The 24,018-nt window shown below is 43.0% G+C and overlaps 1 protein-coding gene across 1 annotated transcript in view; it reads right to left on the bottom strand.

The window, feature by feature from the left end:
* Window positions 1-24,018, bottom strand: part of dchs1b (dachsous cadherin-related 1b) — an 83,799-nt gene that overhangs the window by 42,820 nt on the left and 16,961 nt on the right. The gene's annotated exons all lie outside the window — the stretch shown is intronic.

Genomic DNA, 24,018 nt, shown 5'->3' with positions numbered 1-24,018 from the left:
TTTGCCTTGTCCTTCAACTTGGGCCCTGTCTTTGATTACTCGCTGGGTTAAGGTGGACTTTTCCAGTGTCTTGGACCAGACACAAGCAGTGTGAGACTGTATTAGAACCAAGACAGGAAATGATGCGATAAACCAGGAAGTTGCCACTATTGTTAGGACCAAAAACGGAAGTTCTGCTCAGGACGATATGCTCAGGAGCTGGACATCTATGCAGAAATCACACAAGAAAGCACACACATGCCTTCACACGCTCTTTCTCAACATAAAGCTAAGTTAGATTTCTTCCAGATAACTTCCTCCAACTTCACATTAGGCATTTGAATACACATCTACCAAGTCTGTAGTTGCTTTTAGATGTATTTGACTGATGAAGACTGGCTGCCACAACACCTGTGACAAAGCTATTCATTGACATTTCTCACGCTTTGGAACGTAATCAAGTGGAAACACTGAGGTCATAACATACTGATAAACAACTGCAACAATTTTAGAGGAAGTTCAAGCACGCTGAAGCTCTGACAAAATATGAATCACATAAAAACTACAAAAAATGAATACAGAACAATAATAACAAAATGATTCGTTCAGTTTTTTTGTTTTAATGATCTGTTGCTGTGGCTGTTTTGTGGCCCTGCTAATAAGGAAGAAAACCTGGTTATAAGCAGGTGATGAGCAGGTGATGAGTGGGTCTACTAATAAATTAGATTTTTTATTTTCTCACACCATACAACAATTCCTAGCAGTACACATGCAGACACACAATGACGTCTTTGTTTTCTTTTTTTAAAAAAAACCCCAGATTCAGGATGACAAGCTAGGCGGTTATTCTGGTCTGACTCAACAATCGCTACAGTTTGCTGACACGCATTTCACACCTCTCCTCGACAGATTCAATTAAACCTTTTTACAGTATCGCCCCAGGAGCAGCACGCACATCCCCCCTGCTACACACATAAAAGGATTGGTGACAGAAACGTTTTTTCTCTTACATCCAAGTGTCTGTGCAGCACGGCACTGATTTAAACATCTGAGCTTCCACTCCTTATCAACATCCAAAATTATTTCGCACAGGCAGAAAGACAGACATGTAGAAAATATAACGGGCAAGCACATCATGGGGCCTTCAAATGGCTTCAAGAAATCCAATGTCTATCTTTCTGTGCGCCTTTCTCTTTGGGTCTACTTTAACCTTACTTCTAACAGATCTGCCATTTTTGAACTCACCAGGAAAACCTCATATGAACAAAGACAAAAGGGGCGCTTGTCAATCAAATCATGATTACATGGGATTTTCACATGCTGCCCACAGCGACAGACAGACTGTGCGCGTGAGAACGTGTGCACACATGTACGCAAACGTGTAAAACGTGCATGCAGACATATGAGTGCCCAGCAGTGACAGCTAGACTGTAAGAGGCGTCAGGGATTAGGTACAAAAACCAATCTCGACCAGCCGTGACCAAAGCCCTGTGAAATAATAAAGAAGAAAAGCTTTGCAGACAGAGGCTGAGACGAAATGGGCTTTTCATTGGTTCATTATGGGAGCAGAGTCACAAGAGAACACATCTGGATTATTCATACAGCCTTAATCAAACAGCTGGCTGCGAGTACAACTGGTTTCACCAAGTTAATGTGTCACTGTGTCATCTTATTACAGTTGCAGTTTCATACTGTAACTAATTATGATAGTCAATTTATAGATGGAAGAGAAGATCACCCAGTCTCCCTGTTTGTTACCATGGCAACACGATGGTCTCACAGAGAAACCATACATGGGAGAGAACTGGGTCAGATAGTATTAGCAAATATATTTCATTTCCCTTGGTTGTTTGTTTTATCTCACTTACCACTGGGGTTTAAAGGAGCTAGTCTATTTGTAAGTCCTGCTATCGCCACATAGTCAATGTTGGTTTGTTTACCTACCAGTCTAGAAGACACGTTGTGAGTTCAGCATGCAACTTTAAACTTTTCCTCTCCAAGAGCTGTCTCCAACAACAAGCAACACCAGTTTAACTCTTGTTTCTATCACTTCTTTTCTTCTACTGAAGTTAACATGCTAACCAGCTAGCCCCGCCCTGTATTAGCCTGTCTCATCACTTTCCAACAGTGAGTCACTGTTGACTCCGAACTGCCCTGAAGATGTAGTTCTCTCAGAGGTTCTTGTATTATATAGACAACAATTGCATTTATGTAATGTATTTCAGTATTATTATCAAGACATAAAGACTGCATGCAGGACCCTCTTCACAGTGGTGTTTTTTTCTTTCCCTTTTGCTCTATTGAGCTTGTTATGTAAGGAAACTGCAGAGGTACTGGAGCAGATAATTTAAACCAATGATACTGGTTTGAATCCCTCCCTCTCTATGAGCCCGACGTCCCCTTGGGAAAATAATTTGATCGCTATACAACAGCTTCTCTCTACATGTGATGTTCTTTGACACCCGTCTGTCATTTATTCAAAGGAACTACAAGGGTGTTTGAGGACTGATCCTCTGAAGTTTTTGAAACTTACAAATCAAAGCGCTTCCCTCAGCATGCGGCTTACGAGTGTAGGAATGAGACACGAAACAGAAATGTAACACAACTTTGATTTCGTCAGATGATGTTGAATCTTGGAACAAACAATCCTGCCCAGGTAAAGACTGAGCTCTGTTTGTTTCTGTGCCATAAATCTCTCCGGGCACAACAAGGATGCTCAACATTCCTGACAGAACACTCGCTCTTCAAAACACCCGAAGTCTGCCTCGTCCTATCAGCTCAGGCAGCACACAGAGCCGGGAGAAATTAAACAGGCTGACTTGTCACCACACTTTTGGAGCAAGCGAAATCTTTGAAGCAAGGGCAGTTCCAAGTAATGATTTCCAGAGTGGTTAACTTCAGAGGGATGGGGAATAATCCTGGTACTTGACTTGCCAAGGTTAGAGCTACGCAGTGTGATGTACGTGCACTCTGAATAACACAGACAGATGCCACAGCAAGAGGAGACATAGTGTAAACATCCAGGGTCAGAGCTTTGATGCCTTGCGTCTGGTTTTTAGGAGGGTGGTCTTCTAAACTGCCCCTTCATATACATGATCAATAGGCCGGTAAATGTTTTCGGCGCTGGCGCTACAAGGGGCATAAAATATTGAAGCAACAGAGTGAAACACAACCTTGCGGGATGAAGGAGGGATTGTGTGGGTTTGTGAGGAGGGGAGGGGGGGTAACACTAGAGAGCCAGCCAGCATTATAAAGTAGCCTATCAGTCACTCTACACGAGTGTTTGTATGAAGGGAGAAAAAAAAGACAGGGAAGAGAGACTGTAAATGTCACAGCAATGTAGTCTAAAACAGTTTCTCAACCAGTTTACATTGATCTAGAAGTTGGGAAGTGATTGGTGCTCTGATAAGAAGATAAACCATATTTCATTCATAGGCAATCACGGGTCAGGTTGTCTGTCCTCACATGACTATACAGAGAAACACACACAAACATACTCAGGAGATTATGTATAATTTGTTTACATATAAACCATTACATAGCTCAGTCTCTGGCTTCCCATTCAACAACCGCAGACATGAGCGATCACCTTCACCCACTCCTGTTCCCTCCCTCCCACACACTTACAAACACTCCACTCAGCCCAGGCTCCACATGATTTACTTGAACCTATATACGTATAAACACACACAAGCCCAAACCAAAACAGGCCTGCTCATACACTTACTGTATGCACTGTGCACAGACATTATGTACTTGGAGTAAACACAAATGCAACCGAGTGCGCGGAAGCGGAGCTGACCTCAGGTTACTACGGGTGTTAAATGACAACTGGGGATGAGGGAGTGGAAGTTGGGCCTCTTTGTGAGACTACCTTTATGACAGGGGCAACATGATAGGCTGCTTTTATGACAAAGGAAACTGATATTGGCTTAGCAGGAAGCTGGGCAGAGGGAGAGGAGGATATTAAAAACTATTTTGATCAGCCAGGTTTACTGAGCTTATTTTTGAAATACAATTACTGTCAGCAATACAACTATGAAAATAATACCTAACTTCAGAGAGTGAATTATACACTGACAATAACCTTTTTTTACAGGGCGAAAGGGAACCCCGTACAGTGAAATGAAGCGTTATGACGGTATCATGTTTTTTTAATTAAAGCCATAAAATAAATGTAGTGGGGTAGAAAGTACAATATTTCCTCTCACATGGCATTTTGCTGACCAATGTTTGAAATGAATCAGTCAGTCAGTCGGTGACATTCACCATTATAGGGCTGATGTAGTCCAGTCATAAAGGTAAAGACTAACCACACCACCACAGCCACACAAAAGACTAATGAAACAATAACTGTATATTCATTTCAAAACGTATCTTTACATCAACTAATTCTTCATTGTCTCACTACTCATGACTGAGCACCAGTGTTTGCTAACATTAGTTAGCTTAACTGCAACTTATAAAACTAGCTAATATTAGCATGAATACCTGACACAGTTTAACTCAGAGGGTTAGAAAGTGAAGCTAATAAACAAGCTAGATAGTGAGCAACTGCTACTTACATTTACCTACAGTGTCTGCAACGCTGATGGGGGTGAGGCAGGCAGACGGCACGTTTAGCTAACGTCAACTTTAAGAAATGGTATGGTCTACTTTAGGGGTTTCTGAAATCATAGTGCAAGATTCTACAAGATCCAGGCATGAATATGGAAAATATATTGCAATATTTAAAATTACAGGTAAGTATGATTCATAACTGTTTCAACCCCCCTGAACTGTTGCCTAAGTTGTAATAAACCAGATTTTTTTTTCTTTAACCAGGAGAGTTTTAGGAAAAAGTGAGTGAATGAGCAGACAAGTGAACGTGTGAAACCTAGTTCGCTGCTCACATCCCAGCCCACATTCTGCATTTCCCAATCTATGATCTCTGCTGCAACCCTCTTAACCTGCGTGGCTCTGTGACGGCCTCCAGCAGGGACATGGAAACACAAGCACATGTTCATCTTCTCAAAGCATATGAGACACATTATCCAAAGTGTCAAAAGTTCTGTTCTTGTTGTAAATTTTCTCTACCTGTCAGCTTTTTTTTTTTTTTCATTTAGTGTTGTTTTTTCCTCTCACAAGAGCAGCCTTCAGTGCACTGCATGTTCATCATATCGCTGATGACAGATGCAAGCCAGCATCCAGGACTCGAGAGGGTAAAAATCTCACTGATGCCAATGTATGACATCCCCTGCAAAATGAGTTTACACAGGCATCGTGGCCATGAAACTTAATCAGTTGGTAACATTTCAATCCAGGAAAAAGACCAAACTCAAAACTGAAATCTTTTTTTTTTTTCTCAGTAAATAGTAGCATTATGTAACACAAGCTTTGTCTCAAGGTTTGGGTCGCCCTCACTTTCCTTTTGCATCTGTGTGTCTACATTATGTGAGAGAGACAGGGCTGACAGATGGCTTAGGGTCCCAATTCAGCACCTCACATTGAGTAGCAGGGCTCAGACCCTGCTCTCACCCCAGTCTCTGCCCCAGGCCCAGTTAACCCAATCAGAGGGATGGATAAAACAGACACACATATGTGGATATTTACATACCTCTGCTAAATCTATCCCTTAGGAGAGAGGGGACTGAGAGGATGAAACACTCAGACAAATAGATTGACACGAGGGGTGGAGCTAAGACCAAAGAAATATTTAGTTTGTAAACCTGATCAAAGCCCCGTCCTCTTCGTGTCCTTGTCCCTTCTTCTGTCCTCCGGGTCGCTGCAGCAGTTAGTTGTGGCAAATTCAGTCCAATAATTAGACTAATTTCCCCACAGTTGACTCACCCTGGAGGCGGTCAGTCTTAAACTGTATGCCAGATGGAGAATACAGTGCTACACTGAGCTGAGATCATTGTTGATAATTCAGTTTTTCCCACCATTCAACAAACGAACAGTAACGCCAAGCAATGGAACATGTGGGAGTGTTAGTGTGGTGGTGGTGGTGTGTGTGTGTGTGTGTGTGTGTGTGTGTGTGTGTGTGTGTGTGTGTGTGTGTGTGTATGTGTGTGTGTGTGTGTGTGTGAGTGCGTGCGTGCGTGTGTGTGTGTGTGATTGCTTCCAAGTGTGCAAGTCAAAAAGTGAAAGAGAAAATGGGGCAAAGATGTCCAAAATATTCAGCTACTTATCGCAAATTAGTTTTTGACCTAAAAGGAATGTCTTCTCACTGAAAAATAAACCAGTGAAGAACAGAAAATGACTAATTCAGATCATGACAAGTGGAAAAATGAGCGTCATGTATGGAAATAATTAGCAGAATAGTTAAATACCGATACTGCAAAAGCAGTGCCATGGCACACATGCGGCACGCTCTGCTGATAGGCAGCCAACATTCAGCTACACTCCTGTCCAGATCCTTCATCACAAAGAAATTAGGCAAGAAACTGGGCTACACTGCCAACTTCACCATGAGCAAAATGGTCTAAGGAGCTGGAGTGAGAAGGGAGGGTCAGGTAGGGGGCTGAGGAAGGAGAAGGGGGGAGAAGGGGGGGATACCTCATGTGATTATAGTAGCTGTAATTGATCAGGACATTGGAGTGAGGTGAAGGGGAGGGGGGGGCTGAAGTTAAAAACAGGGAGTGGTGGGTTACATGAGATTCTGACCCTAACCTCAGAGACCCTGCAGGGAAATACTACATAGACCCATGTGTGAACACAGGGACTCAGAGGTTTACTGCATGTATAAACACAGCACATACTGTACCATATATGATGGTTTCAGTGTTGCACTCAGGCATGTGTTTGTGTCTGGCTCGGTGTACAGGTATGATAAGACAGACAAAGTGAGGGAGAAGAGCAAAACGAGGAAAAAGACCAGACGCAGACGAAGAGTGTGGACTATTTGAGACCTGTCCTCAGTAAATCACAGTAATAGTTCTCTTTAAAAATTCCCATAAGAGAGGAGCAGCAGAGGGACGCCGCCGGCCAGCTTAATAGTACAGATTAAATCTCTATAGCTGGACTATAAACGGACGTCTCCCTGTTTCCATAGGGCTGTTGTAGTCTGCATCTCACATTACCTCTGTCCTGGCTCTGTGGTCTGCCGGCTAACCAAACCTGACTCCTCACTCCTATGTCGCTTCAAGGTAGCAGTAAGCCTAGATCAGGGGCTCCAAAACCAGGGTCCAGACTCCACAAGAGTGGCTTAAGGGGCCCATAATAAGATGAGGAACAATTAATCACTTATATAACATTCCCTGGTCACAAAAGACACAATATAAAAGAAAATAAAAAGTTGTTTTTGTGGTGGTCTCGGCACTATTACCTTTCTATCTGATTCCCAACCTTCCAACTTTAGTGAAAGTAATTGCCGCAGTGGGAATTGCCGGTCATTTGATTCACTTGTGCCCAAAATACTCTTTCCCCAAACACAATAATTACAGAAGAAACAGCTGAAAAACAGCAACAAAAAAAATCAGAGACATTAAGAAAATTACTCTTTTTGTATTGGAATTTGACCAATCAGGTCCTATGAAAATTAAAAGTCCTTAAGATGCCCAGATGCGCCAAGGAAACCACTTTCACTACAGTGAATGGAAACATCAAACTGCGGACTGAGAAAAAATTGGAAACCAAATGCAAAATTTACAGTTAACTACTTGGTAAAAAGTGGAACCAGTCCCACTCATGTTTAAGTGGGATGATTAACTACTGTATACAAGTGATTCTCAATTGCACATGACTGAATGTCTATATGTAACCATCTGTCTCGCTTTGTTTACTGTATCTCTTGCATGTAGCTTGCTGGATACAGTTGCCCAGAAAAAATGTTTCCCACATTGCGTTAATTTGGGTTGACTTTAAAGCTGGCAACTCCTGCGTGTCAGTCAAAACTTTGGAGTACGACCCTGTTTGTCCACCATGAATATGAATCTGGTGGAAGTTGTGGCTGAGCCTCGGGGATGGAGCTGTCAGCTGCAATATTCTCAAACGTGTTGGGATGTAAATGTACCTTTGTCTCTCACACCTGAGAAACCCAAGTACGTCTGACACAGTCATCCTGTTTTTGCCCAGCTGAGCGCCAACCCCTGGCTTAGTCTCGGACACAAGAACCCCACCCCTCCTCTACTGTAGGCTTCCAAAAAGTGGGAGAGACTGATGGCTAAACCAGGCTTTATGTTGATGCCCCTGATCCAGGGCTCAGATACCCAGTCCTCCATTCCTCCACCCAACTGTGGAATCCAAAAGGAGCCTGTCTCGGCCTGGGGACAACCCCCGACAGTGGACGGAGTCTGAACTGTGGCATTTTTGGTACCACAGCTAAGTCACTCCATAAGCCAGCTGTCAGCCATGAAATAAAGTGTGTGTTTTTTGTCAGTGTGTGCATGCACTCTAGCCAAGGTGACCTCTGAATGAACATAATTATACAAGCCTCTATATTTGTGAGACTGCATATGTGGGTCTGTGAGTGTATGAATGTGTGTGTAAAGGTCAGCAGTGTTGAGTTTGGGGGGGGGGGGGGGGGGGGGGGGGGGTGCACAGTGAGCGCATACATACAGAAATGAGTGAATGACTGATTTATTAGGTGTATAATTGCCACAGCGCTCCTCTATCTTGGCTGCAGATCTCTGTTGGATGTTCAGTGTGTGTGTGTGTGTGTGTGTGTGTGTGTGATGGAGTGGGCAATGTGCAACATAGCGGGATTAATGGAACACTCAGCACGCTAAGTCCATACAGACCACCAGCATTGCATTAACCTCGTATACCAAGATACTGAAACAGAAAGAGCATGAAATTGTGTGTATATAGCTGAATATGTGCGTGTTGCCAGTCCACCTACACGCCTGTCCATCTCATTTTCATCTTTCAATCCTCGCTCTCTTTCTTTTGTGTGTAAAGTGTAGGCTTTTTCATCCTGATTGAATATTTTAAAACCTCAAACACAGTTTTTGTACTTGGAGCGGATCAGGATTTTTCGCTTTTTATCCGGCACCTTTCTTTTTTTCACTCGCCCCTGAAGAGACTGAGGCATTTATCTGGTCCCCCAGTGATTCAGTGTATCTCATTAAGAATTTCAGCCAGATATTCTCTGGAGTATATCATGCCTCGCTGATGTAAGTCAAAAGAAAAGAGAGAGAGGAGCAAAGCTCACAGACACACATGCACTCTCAGACGCCCAGAGAGCTGTGCCAGAAGAAGTCTTATTCATCCAACCTAACCTTGTGAAAATGTATGGCCCTGACTACAGCCCTCTAAATCACTGGAATGAAATGGCAGGGGGAAGAAGCAGCCAAATCACTTTGCACATTGCACAGGCTGAGTGGTATTGGAGCCGTGACTGAAACCTAAAAGAGATGATGTGAAAAAGTGCGGTTGGGAAAACAGAAACCTGCTTTATTTTAAGAATAAATGTACAGTAAATCTAACTGAGGGATATAACTTAAATTCAGTTTCTCATTGACAAATTATATTTGCCAGACTCTGTGATTTATTTGCCTTTTTGAAAACTCAAGACTTGCTTTTAACTTCCCCGCAAAATTGTTCCAATAGAGAAGCTACACCTGCTTCAGAAAATGAGCCACTGATTGGACCTCAAGCTAAGATTCAAGTCCTCGCTCTTTTCAATCTTAAACCAATAAAGACGGCTCTGAATTCAGAGCCTTAATCATGGTTCTTGGGGGCCGTGCAGCAGGAGGACATTAATTAAGCTAAATGATCCTTCCTCGACAAAACATCTCGCAGCATTCATCAAGGAACAAGCGGGAGAATTGCTCCTGCAGCGTGAAATATAGGTGTGAGTTGTATGGAGCCGTGGGCAGTCTGGACAGCGCAACAGGGTTCACATCCACTCCACTGTGAAAGAGAGAGGCAGCTGGAGGAAAGGCCTGGCTAATGTGTAAAATGGAGGATGTGTGATTGGACCGAGAACAAGACGTCTGCTGAGCAAATAAATATAAAAGAATAATCACCCTGAGGGAAAAAAGAAAGAAAGAAAGTGCCCCTTCCATGTTGTAGTTTTCCATTCTGGATGCAGGTCTCTCCCTCCTCTTCCTTCATATTTCACAGACAGGCCAGCGATGGATGGGGTTTCTAGTGGCACTCAGGAATTAGAAACACACAAGTAAACACACATAGACACACACACATGCTTGTCCTGACATCTACACACCCACAAGTGCTTCACTTGTTCACACACATACACACACACCCACACACACACACACATAAGCAAGCAGCCTGTGAGGTGATTGTTACCAGATGAGGGGGGTCGTCCATCCAGCCGCACTCTGTGACAGACAAAAGACTGCTCCGACTTTTCTTCATCCTCTCCTCATTGTGTGCGTGCATGTGTGTGTGTGTGTGTGCGTGCGTGTGTTTGTGTGCACAAGTGAGAGAGAGAGATTTTACAAGCATGCTCAAGTAGTTTTTGGGGGGGGTGAGTGGGGCTCGTGTCTTTAATGAATAAGAGCTAAACCCCCCATTTCTCCATTGGGTGAAGCTGGCAGCTGGCATATGTGTGTCCCATTCAAATAGAGTGACATGTTTAATTTGACAATTAAGAAAACAAAGAACTCCATTTAGAGCCACAGTTGGAGGCTGTGTATATTGTGTAAGTGTGCGCGCTTGTCAAGAGTCTCTACTGAATCGAGCGAGACAGAAGGGGAAGTGTTGTGGATGCAGAAGCCTAAAAAGCTGGAGCAAACCTGAACTGTCAGTTTAGATAAGCGAGAAAAGAAAAGAAGCCGTCAGTAAAAGCAGGCAAGAACAGAATGAACCTTAAACAGGAATTTGCCTTTCTGCTAATTCAAACCACTAGGCCGAACCGACTGCTGTGCCAGTCGCTCTGGCTCATGCGCGGAGCGTTTACAGTTGTGGAAAGCGGGGTTAAAAAGCCAGTTTAAGCATTACCTCAGTTTACCTCAAAGCAGCGGCAGACCACAGGGATTTAAAGGTGATGCAAATAAAACACACACATGGTGTTTCTTTTTAGCTGGCTGAGGATCGTTAACCTCACATTAAGTCACACTTTGGGTGTTGGAAAAGCATGCTGAGCACTCCCACACGTACACACACACAATATCTGTCTTGCAAATGTGCATGAAATTATACTACACAGGCAAGGCGCACATATATGCACACGAAACAGAGCACATCTCCTACATGAGGACAGTGCTGCGGGATTAAATCATGCTTCCTAAGAGGTAAATAAACACATTCATAGTTTTTTTCCTTTTTTTTTTTCAGCTTAAAGAATCAATTCCTGTAGCCCACTTAAAGGGAACTATGGGAACTGTTACAAGGATATTAAGCTATTACTGAAACAACTGCAGGTAATTCTAGCTACAGTTTTAAGCAAATGTTTTTGCATTTATCTCTATGTATGTTACTTATGACCCAACCAGCATCAATTCAGATTGAATTCTGCAGTTTTCCGTGTACTTTCACACTCGTTCTGTAATTTCTCTAATTCTGAGACATGTTTAAATGTCAGTCCTTGTGAGGTCTCCTTTAATTTAGATTTTAATTTGCTTCAAAATTCACTTTGGATCAGTGATGCCCAGATTTCCATCATCGCTTATAAGATACAGACGCCAACCCCACTCCCCATAATTCCCTCTTCCCCCAACCACCCTCCTCTTCTCTTTTCGCTCCCTGTGGTCCTGAGAGTCCTGTTACCATGGTTACCACTGAACGATGGCTCCAACCCTTCGAAACCCATCATGCTTCGCCCCACCAATCCACACACACACACACACACACACACACACACATACATGCTATCTGTATGAAGTAATGGCCGTCATCCTTCACATGGGTGAGTGTTCATATGAAGACTGTCTGCCTGCTCCTCTCTGTGCCCAGTTACAATAACATGACCCCACTCTCCCCCTGACAGCAATGAAAAATACCTTTGGAAGGGAAGATTCCTCCCTTTAAAATACACACACACACACACACACACACACACACACACAGTGTAATCTGCACCCATTTCGTTGTTCTAATTTGCAAAGACAGATAGCATCCCCTCATTGCAGCCATTATCATCTAATCAAAAGCATTTCTAGTGCAGCCTCGTGGCATTTTGTGATACCACTCTCAGTCTGCATGTTGTCAAAGATAATGTCTTGTAAACAATAGAGAGAATGACAGGCTGCTTAAAGGCAAAAGAGGACTGAGAAGAAACATTTCTCTCTCTCTCCATCAATGGAAAATTCTGTGTCAGACGAGCTGCACAGCTGGTCTGCCCACTACCAGTCTGCTTCCCGAGCGCGTCTCCGCTGTGCTGTGCTGCTCTACTTCTTTTAATAAATGTACATGTGTGTGTGTGTGTGTAAATGTGTGTTCGAGCAAAGTGTGCAGGAGAGAAATAGCCTGTTTCAAGGGCGTGCTCAGACAGATAGAGGTGAAGTCATGCACACAAACGCACACACTTACACACACGAGAGTAAGTGGTGATGAATTGGTCCGGCCACACCTCCTCCATCCTCTCTCTACTGTCTCATCGCCATGGTAACCATCAGCGCCTCCGCCACATCCTGCATTCATGCTTTCACACCACGAGCAGCCAGCCTTTTCATCACTCCCTCTCCTTCTGTTTTTTTTTTTTTTTCACACCCTCGGTCTCTGTTGAAAATCTGCTGAGTCCTGGTCTTTCCGGAGCTCTTCATTTCTTTACATATATTCAGCACCTTTAGCTCTTTATTGTGAAATATTAAAGTGTTCAAGCAAGAAAATTACATTCCCTGCGTATGTTACACCATATATACAATTAGCTCTGCAGCGCCTTCTGTGGTTTTTGAATATGATTATCCACGTTCTGTCTAACCCTTCCGGAAACCTACATAGACGAGATGTTTTTTCACTTAATGGTCTGTAATAGCACCTTGCTGCCACACTGACCTCACCTCCTCTGTCTGCCATAGCATCAGTCAGTATTCAGCATGAGTGAGGTGTGATTTCAATACGAACTGTTGTTCCTTTTACTCCCTGATTAACAGTATCCCACTGCAAATTATGCAGTGCAATAAGGCAATTATGCCCACAATGGTGCACTACAATATATATGGCATTCTAACATGCTACATATATATGATGTTAACAAGCATTATGATTTGATTCCTGCACCTAACAGGAAAATGAAACAGAAACAGTCAAGAAGAAGAAGAAAATGTGAAGTTTTAGATTTTGAAAAGCATGATGTGGAGCATCACATGGATCAAGAGAATACAAAATGCTGGAGATACTTGATGAAAATATGTAAAACTTCAATGTGTAAAAACTTGAAAAATTGCAAATTGCTTTGAAAAAAATGTACATTTATAGGTCTATTATTCACTGATGTAAATGTGTTTCTCTAATCTCCCATGTGCACAATGATCTCCTTAAAATGAAATGCAGTTATGACAAATGAAGTATATGGTAAGATACCAAATTTTGATAAGTTCGGATGAGACTTTTGCAATTCATTTACCATCACTGCACGCTTCATTACCACACACAGTATATAGTGTGCATTGCGTTACACGTCATTCAGAGTAAACAGTATCATCTGTTCGGCACTTACTGTGATCTCACTTTCTCCATCTGCACGACTTGAAAGAACCATTATTTAGATAAGAAACAAAGGCTTCGAGAGGAGAAAATATCCTTCGATGGATTCACATTAGCCCTTGTATCCGGTATTAGAGCAGCAGATCCGGCACTCCAAGATTCGTGCAATCAAGCAGCTCCTGTATAATCATCCCCTGGAGCAGGGCACAAAGTACTCCCAACCAGCCCCCCAGTGTTGTGGGGATACCACTGTGGATGTGTCTGTGGGTTTGTAGTCCATGCATGCATAAATGTGTATGTGTGTGTCTGAATACACTATATATATATATACACAGTATATGTGTAGAAAGCACTTCCAGCTTTCTAAATTGTTATTCCTCTCGAGAGAGTAGGACGCTAGCCAAGATACCAATATCTGCCTCTACTAAAGATACAGACAGATGTAGATATCCCATTCATCACCAACAGAACAGGCTTCCTCCACTGATAATCAAGCCTGACTCAGTCGTTAGAAGAATGATTTTTACAATCATTAGCAGACATTAGAAGGCAGGCTGTGTTTACACTGGTTCTTCCACTTATCACACATAAGATACATTTGGATCACCTGTGGACCACGATTAAGAACTCATTTAAAAGCTCCACATAATATTTTAGAGGGTCTTTTACACCCACAGTTGTGATATGTATTCATTGCATTGCATGTATGTGTATCATTAAACATACAATATTGTATGTTTGGCATCCAGGTTCAGGTAAGTATCTCCTGTACTAATATCTGTATCTATAGTTACATAGTTATAGTTATATAGGTTTATAAGGTGACGAGGGGAATGACCAAGGCGAATCCCCTCCTTGTTCCTTCTTTATTACAACATGGCTCCCTGTTGGAAAACAAGTGAGTAGGATATCAGATTCAATAAAGAAATGCTTCTCTTTTCATCTTTCAACCAACCAACTGCTCCTGCTTACCACAACAGTCCCGCTCTGCTGAGCCATGATGTGAAAACATTAAGCCGCTTTGAGTGACAGCAGCTAGGACTCCAGATGTTGACATTTAACAACGGCTCGTGCAACTCCCCGCTACTTTTCCTGTTGTCAGTTCCTTTGATCCCTTAGGAAAAGAGCAACGTCTTCAAGCAACGGCAGCTTGTGGAGCTTTTGATGGCAATAATGTGTCTCTGTCACAAGTCTGAGCAGAGTGCTCCTCCGTCTGCAGTAACGTACACCTGCTTTTGTCTCTCCCGCCTGTGCACTTTGGCTTGAGAACATCGTCTAGTAGCACTTTTACTGCTAAATTCTGCGAGATGGACGTGTTATTTCAGAACCAAGAGATTTATTCCAAGCAGTACAAAGAACTTCCTAAACTGCACACCAGGGTGTGTTAGGCCGCAGTAAATTTGGTCCAAAACCACAGAGCTGAATTTGGGCCACGTGCACCACAAATGTTGGTTCTCCTAAATTGACATTAAATCTGACTCATCCTTACTCTAACAGTTAAATCACTTACAACAGCGAGACAGACCAAGTCTGTCTTAATTTACCTAACCCCGGCCAAACACCTATCACCCAGGCCAAATGCCTGTGAATGTACTCAGTGTGAGGTTAAAACAACACGTAGCGACTACTGTTTCATGTCAGAGGGATTCATCCTGGAGTCCTTACACGACTCCAAAACAAACACCTCATGCGTGATCTGACTGTAAGACGTGCCCCTCTTCAAAAAAACAAAAAAACTTTCTGTCGTAGTCCTTACAAGAGCTTTGTTCAAATTGCAGTGTGGGAATACTGTAAGTCACAGTGACAGGAGAGATGAAGAATCTCTTTTCCCTAATAACAAGTTACAGTATGGTTGGTCAGAAAAGGATAGACCACCCTGAAGCAGCTGAATGTGGCTTGAAGCAAGATGTTGAACGGCCAGACTGTGAAACCAGTACTGCTTGTCGACAACGTTAAAACTCAAGAGCTTAGAGAAACAATCAAAGCCATATTGATGAATGGCAAACTGTACTTATAGGTCTATTATTAGAGTTAATGTCAGTGGAGCTTTACAATTATTACAGCGAGTGTTCATTCAAAAGGATATAATAGCCGTTTGTGCAGAAATGATTGATAAATGAGACCTTGGCCCAATAGGTATAAATTTAGATAATGTATGAGACTGCAATAAACACAGTGATAGCTGGTTTTAAGTTTAAAGGAAAATAACACACTGAGGTTTATTCTTCATCTGAAAGCTGCTTATTAAATTAATATTCTGCTTGTTCTGCATGTACAGGGTCACTGAGTCCAGTGCAGAGGAATCTCCAAAACACGTCTGAGGATGGAACTGCTTGTGTTAAGGGAAAAAGAAAAGTTAATAATCGAGCTCTATGAATCAAGTTTTGTAGTGTCAATTGATTTTGTGTTCCAACCTTCTTTTTTTTCTTATCCCCTGTCTGATCACCTCTCCATTTGTTGTCATCGCTCTTTCAATGCCGCCCCTCGCAGTTCAAGATTTGTACAGTTCATCGAAACAAATCACAGCAGTTGCCCATGCAAACAGTAAAGTTATTTCCACTCCTGTAGTCCTTCCAAGCCCTGTCTGACAGACCGCAGCCAGCAACCACAAACATGCACGCACGCTCACATGCACCGAGGCCCACAGTGAAAATAAGTCTGCGACTTTCCTGTGGTTTTTATCCCATAAGCCCCTGCACCATGTTTAATCCTGTGCTTCTTTTCTCGTCTGTGCATGCATTTATTTGAATTTAAATATGAACTGTACGTTCAGTGTGATCCAACAGCAAATGCGCATGAGATGATACTGTATATATGTACAGGATGATGCCCTACAGTACCACTCAGCGACACCAGATGGTAATCAAACAGGAGGGAGAAAAGGAAGCGGAGGTTAGTGTGGGCAGGTGGGAAGTAGTAAGAGATTCTCCTGTAAAAGATTCCACTATAGGGGAATGGAAACTTTCTTTCCCTCTTTCTGATGTTGCTCTAACCTTTAATAGACATCTCATGGTGAGAACTATCCTTATAAAAGCTGGAGTCCAAAGAAAAGACAATATGAGGTGCACGCATGACAGAAATGCATCTGGGAGATGTAAAGAAAGCGAGAGACATGATGTGGACCATATTGAATATAAAATGCCTTTCACTTGGTCAGTGCCATTTCTGTGATCTCATATAGACCAGGCGAGATCAGCAGCATTGTTTAATATTGTGTCTTTTGGCACAACGGATGCAACACTAGATCTGGAATAGTAATGTATGTCCCCCTCTGCCTCTCTCAGCATCTCTCCACGTCTGAGCTCCGGAGGTGAGAAGGAAAAAGAAGAGGACAAGCGAGATGATTAAATGGATGATTCATTTGAGAACACAAATATCTGTAGCTGCACTGTCTTTGACCCCTGAGAGGAAAATAAATAGTGTGGAGCGAGCTGGGACACAGACACAACACCAGAGGAGCGGAGTCAGCCAGATAACAGCTCCAAGGCTGCTGCTGTTACAACACTCACACACACACACGCAAATATACACAAACAATAACGGAAAATCATGGCCTAGAGTAGTGAAAAAAGGACAACAAAGAAAAATGAATCAAACGACTTAAATCACTCATATCTTTCTCTCAGCGCGAAATGTCTCGGTCGCATCCAACTGTGACTTCAAACCTGACATCGAACTCCCTGCAAAGCCAAAATTGCAGAATCTGATACACTGGGAAACACGCTCTTGTACCACCCTTCACCCCAAACTTATTGACCACCTGCTGTCCCAAACTGTGGAACCCCTCCCAAAGCAAATACAACCCCGAGAAACACGGGAAGCATACTAATTTACACCAACTTAACTCAGTGTGTCATGAAATTAGATTAGCGTGACCCGATGAGCTGTGGAAGGTCGGCAGGATCACCTGCCGCTCGCGTAGTGGTGGTGTGTATGTGCACTTTCTGTGTGTGTGAACATGCCTGTGGGTTTGGTCCTTTGTACGACTAAGAAGGAGGATTCAAGCACTAAGTCACGAGATAGGAACAAAGTGGAGGCCTAAATAGAGATAGAGAGGACGGACGTCTGGTTTGGAGGGCAGATACGACTGAAAAAAGACACAATGCAAAACGCAGCGCAGGAGAGCTGGAACAGAGAGATAGGCAGGAGGGAAGAGACAGATAGAAAGAGTGTGAATGTATGCTGTTGTCTGGGTTCACTATGGAGGATCCTGAGCCTGCAGCTGTTTCATATCTGTGTGTTCCACAGACTAGAGGAGCTATCTCAGCTGTGTTCTTGTTTGAGGTGAATGTGTGCACCTTGCGAGCTGCAGACTGTGGAAAGAAAGAAACCCTCTGCACGGAAGACAAGCTTTGCACTTCACCAATGTCTTTTCTGTACTTATTTTTGAGAAGCTAAATCTGCTGATATTAAGCAACTCACATGAACCCAACAGTGTTCCCTGGTTAGATCTACACTATTCCTGAAACGATTCATCATTTAAGTTTAGTATTTCTCTACCCATAACTCTCCTTCTCCGCTGCTGAAACACTGATCCCTTTTCTTTCATCACATCCAGACTCGACCACCGCAATAGCGTTCTCTACAACACATAAGCCAAAGTCCTTAATAAACTCCAGTACATCCAGAGCTCTGCTCCCTGCTAGCTCACTCACTCCCGCTCCCATAGCAACATCACACCCTGTCCCACAGAACCTCCACTGGCTCCCACAAAACATTCAGTTTAAGGTCATTAACCCCACGCACAAAGCACCTCCACAACTAGGCCCCCTCCAACCTTATTCACCTGATCCACTGCCACACTACTCCCGACAGCCACCTCTCCTCTTCACCAACTTCTAATACTGGCTAGCAAAACTTACATATAGCTCCTTTAATTTCCTGTGCTACCTCCTGCTTTTAGCATGTCTAATCTTTTTAACTTGTTTTGGAAAGTGTCTTTGAGTATCCATCTATAAATGATGTTTATTATTATCGTTATTAAACTTTGGCATGTTTTGGTGCTCACAGAGCTCTGCTGCTTAGAAATGGGCAACAGCAACACACAACAAAGAAGGAAATACTTTCCATACTTGATAGTCTCACTCACAGATTGACTGGAGATTGATTCCTTGGGAACGATAAAGTTGCCAAGAGCATGCAAGAGCAGCCCCGAGACATGAGGTGAAAACTTTAACAAAGGAAAAAAAAAAAAAAAAAAGAATGGAGAGCAAGATACTCACTAACAGATGAGATGAAGAAATGGAATGGAGTCATACTGGAGAGAGACAGAAAGAGAGAGTAAGAGAAGAAAACCCCTCACTGCCATATGGTACAGAGTATTGGGCTTAATGAGGCGTGAGGCCATCCTCTCCACAGAGGCATCGGCCAGTCAGATCACACATGAATGAACACTCTGATAGGTTTAAAACACAGCATATGCCAACAGCTAGTGATATGGAACCAAACTACTGCTTCTGAGGGAAAAGGGAAAGAAGAAAGATTGATTTACCCAACCGGGGCCACAACCCTCCAGCCACCAAAGAGCTGAAAAATGCTCTTGCAAGGAGAAATCTGTCTGATAAGAGGTTAACATTTTGAAGCTTTGAAGCATTTTGATTGCTACTGAAAATATTCCAGCAGAAAGAGATATGGTCAAGATCAGCAGAGAATCTTGGCTCTGAACTGCTGCCTCCACCAAAAAAATTAAACTTGAAGTCTTGATGTATTATAATAATAATAATAATGTCCCCAGCCACTGGAGGCAGCAAGCCTTCTGAAGGTACTCAGTCAGATATTCAAAAGAACAAAAAGATCTTTTCTTTGCAGGTATTGGGTCATCAATCACATGATTGGACGAATGAAAACTTAACCTGATGATGCTGCTATATGAAACGTCTTGATATCAACAGTTATTACAATGCATCCTTCATCCAGGGACATAAAGGTGCAGTCAGAACAAAAAAAAGGTTCACATCATGATGGAAAAAGGAAAAGTCAGAAGATCTACAATTCCGTAGGATTTATCATCTATGTATAATGAATGTCTGTAGAAGATTTCATGCACTATTGAAATATTTGAGTCTCGATCAAAGCAGCGGACTGACAGACACAAGCTACGCTGCTAGTATGGCCAAAAACTGAGGTTATTATAACCTTAACATTTCTAAAAACTCTCACACAGGTTAAGACCTTCTGATCTTTTTAAAAAGCCATTACCACCATAATGTTAACAAATAAAGCCAATCCCATTATCTAGGACCTTTAGGGCTTGAGCCGTAAAACCAAGATGGATTTCGTTCATGGCACCAGAGCCTCTAGTAGCAAACAGGTGATGAATTCACAGAGAGCGTTGATGGATGTTATGAGAATAGTTTGCATTGCAGAGACGCCGTCCCGAGCCCTCGTCACACCCATCCTGTCAACAACACTGGCAGCTGAGAGACGTGTGAGTCGGTGAGAGAGAGAGAAAGAGCGGGAGAAAGAGATGAGAGAGTGAGCGTGTCAGAACAGGGGCCAGCTGTTAACAGCATGAAACGATTCACCGAATTTTCGATCTTGCTGGTGTCTGTTTGTGTGTGAGCCCGACCGTTTGTCATCGCTGATCACCTGTTAAGAGGCAACCGCGGCATGTGGTGACAGGGACCGCTCCGGCCTGCAGTCCCCCCTCACTCAGATACCGATCTTGGCGAATTAAACACACTGACAGATTAATTAAAACACACAAGACAAAGTTTCAACAGAGCAGGGCCGCGTTGACGCGCAGCTGCCACCGTACGAGAGCGAGCAGGAGGGAAGACATCAAGCGGACAATAAATTTCATCTTCCCCGCACATTTTCAAGCTTAATAAAAACTAGAGTGTGTGTGTTGTGAGTTTGGGCTGGAGGGAAGCGTGTGAGCTCCAAGTGGAAGCTGTGGTTTGGTCTGGCTCTGGTTTCCACAGGGGTCGGATTCTGCGCAACACCAGCAGGAGACTGGTCCAGAATTACAGGAAGCTTGAACTGAACACCTTCCTGCTTTGAGTGTGTCACCATATGTCTCTGGCTCTATTGGTTTATCAAATGTGATTAGTCTCAGTGTGCATGCGTGTGTGTGCGTTTTAAATACGATTAGTCTTTCCTTATAGAGCCGTATAGACTTTAGCCACGGGGTCCCCAACTTTGGACTTCACACCAAATGGGCTGATTGCTCTGACAGACAGACGTGCTGTGTTTATCCAAGTGGTTCTGTGGGAAGTTCAGGAGGAGTAACTCCACCTGTCAAAAGAAACCTGTCTCTTTATGTTTTTGCTCTATTTCAGTCACCGCCACACCGCTCTCACATGCTTAACAGCAAGGCCTGCTCAGTAGGTGAAATCAAGATAACACCAGACTGGACTGAAATCACCACCATCAGGTCAAAATTTCCCCTTAACCAGCAGTTGGCTGAATGAGTATGAGAGCTGTGGAGAGTCATGGTCTCCAAATGGGGAGCTCTAATTTTATGGGCAGATTTCTATTACATGTACTGAGCACATCTTTGCTCAGTTTCTCCATCTCTCTCTGCTGGAATATTTTCAGCAGCAATCAGCTTCAAAATGTTAAGCTCTGCATGGCTCGACCGCAGGGCTCCCCAGTGGATGAACCTTTTCTATTTTGGATTCTCCTGAACCACTCTTAGACAAGTCTCAGCTTAGAATGTCGACTTTATTTGTAGGTTATATCATAATCTGTGGCACATTCATGTTCAGGGATAAACCTGCAGGTTTAATGGCTCCTTTCTGCTCGCACCATCCTCAGAACAATAAATCTTAAGAAATCTTATACCCAATGTTAGCAAGGGTGCATTCATAGCAAAGTCATCACTATCATCAAGTTCGAAGCTGCTATGATCCAGGTTTTACTCAACAACATTTTTAAAGCACAGTATTAAACTGCACTCTAACAACAGACATTGCATTACCATTATACTATGCCAGTAAGCTATTCTCCACTTCTTTGTGTATCTCCCAGCTGAACACATCTGTGTGTGTCTGTCGAGATGATTGAGTGCTGTTTAACAGGCTTGACCAGGAAACCACATGCTGAACATCACAGGGGAGATGCATCACCTGGTCGAAGTAAGTCCTTGGCTCCATCAGTGTACACAAGTTCACAGATGTATGACTTACAGGCATGCACATGTACGTATAAGCACACATGCAAACTTTTTTGCTTTCCTTTTTGCTGCCTTGTGCTCAACTATCTCAGCTATTTCATTTCTCCTTTTTGTAAGGGTGCATTTATTTTATTTGTAATTTATTTTTATTCAAACGCATTTTTTTTTTTCCAGCTTGCAGCTCGTCTGTTGATGTGTGTTGTTGCTGCGTTTGAGCGTCTGCGAGAGCATGGATGTCGCCACTTGTGAGATCAGCAGCGGCTTCACAGCAGTCAGGTCATGCTGGAAGTGAGCATGTCATTGGATTTGACAGAAAGTCGGCAAGGCTCGACCCACACAGGAAAAGACTCTGAAACATACAGATTATACCCAAGACAAAGAGCAAGGGATCTGAAAGTCGTTCAATCAGCTCAGTGGTCGTTCAGTTAGGCCCCACACAGATGAGAAGATTTCAGCAGCATTTACAAGCTAAGGTTTTTTTTTAAAGCAAACAACATGATCCACTCTAAATGTGCCCGTCACTTTTCATCACCGGCCACAATTCACAAGTTCTCATGACCCCTACCTTCTCAGGATATGAACCTGAATCAGAAGAATGTGCACACACACACACACACACACACACACACACACACACAGGCACCATAACCTCTCCTGCCTGGGAAATACTTTAAGGAAGCAGGGGAAGAGGAAAGCAGGGAAACCAAGAAATAAATAACCCCTTTGTGTCGCGGCTACATAAACAGTGCAGCACACTATAGATTACTATAGTGGCGAAAACTGATAAGAAGCTTCCTACACACAATCACTGCATGTATATGTGTGTGTATGCCATGAGGAGAAAGATACAAAGAAATGAAAGAAAAACAGACCAAGTGAGAGGGAAAGAAAAGATGGAGACAGGAACAAACCTGGAACTTGGTTTTGGTCCTTACCTTATGTAGGTATATACATGTCCCACTCCTTCAGCACATTTCCTTGTTTAGATATTAAACATTTGCTGATTTTCCTCCATTTTTTTGCACAATGTATCCAAAATCTTAATCAGCCAGTCAGGCCAGTGTAATATATCCAAAAGCCAAATGTGATTTTTATCTATTGTAAATATTAGTACAATTCTGAGAACATTCTCCGTCTCGACTGTGTTAGGAACGTGACAAAATCTCACTACCTAGTCGTCAATGCCAAGTAACATCACACAAAAATGTAAACTGGGCTTATTGGACCAGCTGACCCAGTTCTTCACTTTGTCACTATCTTGACAGAGTAAAATACCAAAATGCTCCACAATCTCGACAGTGGGTTGGCAGGCAAATGGAGAAAATACAGAGCAAATCTTGAACGGCATCCATCAGGCTATGGTCTAACGTAATGCGTGTGTGTGTGTGTCCTGTCTGAGAAGTCACACATATGTCATTGACCTAGAAAAAAAAAAGTTTATTCCGACTACCATTACCCTGCCTGGAGAATCCTGACTCTTTTCCGAGCAATCCTTGAGGAACGTGCCGGAATGAGCAAATCAAGTCTTACTCACTCCGCTCTGGCAAACTGGAAAACCACCCGTGATGTCTGGCACGGGATTACGCCTGCACCAAGTGCCAGAATAACTGCTGGCTAGGATTAGAAAAAAACGGCTAACATTTGATTACAACTGCTGCAACAACTGGAATTGTGGTCCAAGGGGGTCATTTAGTTGGTTGAAGGATATGATAATTTAACAGAGCAGTTTAATTGGGAGCAAATTACAGGGTTCAAGAATTGAGCAACGGACGGGCTGTATCTATAGAAAAGAAACAATAAATCATGTCAAGGTCTTTCTCACTCCTTCCACAGCTCAGTCAAGCTCCAGTCCTCATTTTTGCGTCTCATATCACTCCTCTTTATTACATTCCCTTACTTCTCTCATCTCTCATCTTCCCTTAGGAGCAGGCCCATATGCCAGTTTCCACTGAATACCAACCAGCCATCCTTTCCAAATACATGTTAAATGAACCTGCAAGAATGTGAAATTCAACTATTTATCTAATTCCACTTCGGTTGGCATGATTAGAGGTCCAAGGGAAGGCTGTACTTTTAAGTTTAGGCAGCGGCTTTTCTTAAAAATGCTGAGAAACAGAAACACTGTTCTGCTCATCTGCTCTACAGCAGAGGTGTAAAAACAACCTGTAAAAACAGTTGGTCTAAACGGCGCATGGTGCCAAGTTAAGACCTTCCTGGAAAACAAAAGGCCACTCATCCTTTTTTCATTTCTCAGGAGAGGTCCTCCTTACATATATAGGAGTTGCTAGTATTAAGATAAAAGTGAGACCAGTCAAGCTGCTGCAAGATAGTGCGCCGATACCAAGGGCTCACCCTACGCTGCTGGCTTGGTTACCATGGCAACCCTA

Source organism: Trachinotus anak, unplaced genomic scaffold, assembly GCF_046630095.1.
Source record: "Trachinotus anak isolate AG129_WGS33_773 ecotype Australia unplaced genomic scaffold, CSIRO_AGI_Tana_v1 ptg000020l, whole genome shotgun sequence".
NCBI lineage: Eukaryota > Metazoa > Chordata > Actinopteri > Carangiformes > Carangidae > Trachinotus > Trachinotus anak.
The sequence above is the reverse complement of the archived record's forward strand: the minus strand, read 5'-3'. Positions and strand labels throughout refer to the sequence as shown.